The sequence below is a fragment of the Octodon degus genome, unplaced genomic scaffold (assembly GCF_000260255.1).
Source record: "Octodon degus isolate 3935 unplaced genomic scaffold, OctDeg1.0 scaffold00003, whole genome shotgun sequence".
Classification (NCBI taxonomy): Eukaryota; Metazoa; Chordata; class Mammalia; order Rodentia; family Octodontidae; genus Octodon; species Octodon degus.
In genome coordinates this window covers 22,852,408-22,854,221 of record NW_004524579.1, presented here as the reverse complement: position 1 = coordinate 22,854,221, position 1,814 = coordinate 22,852,408, and the positions used below count along the sequence as shown (strand labels likewise).

At 40.2% G+C, this 1,814-nt stretch overlaps 1 protein-coding gene across 2 annotated transcripts in view; it reads left to right on the top strand.

The window, feature by feature from the left end:
- The window catches only part of Epg5 (ectopic P-granules autophagy protein 5 homolog), a 121,170-nt gene that overhangs the window by 51,861 nt on the left and 67,495 nt on the right, over window positions 1-1,814 (top strand). The window lies entirely within an intron of this gene.

Below are 1,814 nucleotides of genomic sequence, written 5' to 3'. Positions count from 1 at the left end.
ATTTATTTATTTTGTGTGTGTGTGTGGCCAGCTCAGCCCACCAGGGGGCGGGACTGGCTGGCATGTGGTGCTGGGGGATTGAACCGCGGTCCCTGTGTTTTGCTTAGTTTAGCTTTTTCTAAGTAGGTGCTTTAGACCACTGAGCCATCTCACCAGCCCTCCTTCCTAGAATTCTTAATTAAATTTTTTATAATCACTCTGCACCCATTTATTTTCTGGGTTTTTGCTTTATATTTTGGCTAGAACCTTTGTTATGGTATTGAATGGTAGTGTTGTAGGGGTGAATATTGTTCTTTCATTCTTGCCATTGGGGTTGAGGTTGTAGGTCAGGGCCAGAGCACTCACTTAGCATGCACAAAGTCTGGGTTCAGTCTTCATCATTGTGGTAAAAAAGTTCACCATTAAGTCAGTCAGCATCAGTTGGGGAGATAGCTCAGTAGAGTAAGTGCTTGCCTGACAAGCACAGGGTTCTGAGTTCAATCCTTGGTACTGCAAAAAAAAAAAAAAAAAAAAAAAGTCAGCAGTAGATTTTTTTCCTTGATGATCTGATTAAACTGAGGAATTTGTGTTTCTAATTTACTGAGATTATTACTTTTTTTAAAAAGGTAATTATTATTTTTGTCTCTCTTGAGACAAGGTTTCACTGTGAAGTTGTAGTCTTTTTTTTTTTTTTTTTTTTTTTGCGGAACTAGGGATTAAACTCAGGCCCTTGCGCCTGCCAGGCAAGCACTTATTTTGCTGAGCTATCTCCCCAGCCCCTTTCACTGTAAAGTTCTGGCTGGGCTTGAGCTCACTTTGTAGTTCTGACTGGCCATGAACTCACAGAAATCCTCCTGCCTCAGTATCCCGAGTGCTGGGATTATAGGTGTGTATCACCACTCCTGGCCTTAAAAATTATTATTTTTTGAAACAGGGTCTCTATAGTTAAAGCTGGTCTTGCACTCACAATGTTTTCCAGACAGGTCTTGTACTGTGGTCATCCTCCTGCCTTGGCCTCCCGAGTTCTGGGATTCCAGGCTGGCTGGCTGGCTGGCTGGCTGGCTTTATTTATTTATTTATTTATTTATTTATTTATTTAGCAGAACCAGGGATTGAACTCAGGCCCTTGCGCTTGCCAGGGAAGTGCTTATTCTACTGAGCTGTCTCCCCGGCCCCTTGCTGTTTTTAAATCATTGCATATTTAAGGACTTTTTCTGCATCTGTTGAGATGTTCTTAAGATTTTTCTTTGTTAATGTCATGAACTACATTGACTTGTTGCTATCACATTTCAAGTTTTAGTTTTTTCAAATGTTGAACCATCAGGTTTCATGGAGTAATGAACCACTTGCTCACATGTAATCCTTTTTAAGTGTAGCTGGGCTCAAATTGATACTATTTTGCATGTAGTCATGAAGGAAATTGACCTATAATTTTTTGTTATTATGCTTTGGGTGTAGAGTTAAGTTAGCATCATATGTGAATTGAGAAGTATTCTCTCTTCTGTCTTGAAATAATTTTTGCAAGCTTGCTGTTACCTTTTTGAATAGTGTTTATCAGTGAAATCTAGCTCAGGAGTTTTCTTTGGGAATTGAATTTCTTTTAACAATTATGTAGGATCATTCACATTTTATTTTTGAGTTTAGAACTCTTAAAATATGATGAGTTAGGGGCTGGTGAGATGGCTCAGTGGTCTAAAGCGCCTACTTAGAACAAGCTTAGCAAAGCACAGGGACCGCAGTTCAGTCCCCCAGCACCACATGCCAGCCAGCCCGCCCCCTGGTGGGCTGAACTGGCCACACACACACACACACACACACAAATAAATAAATAATTT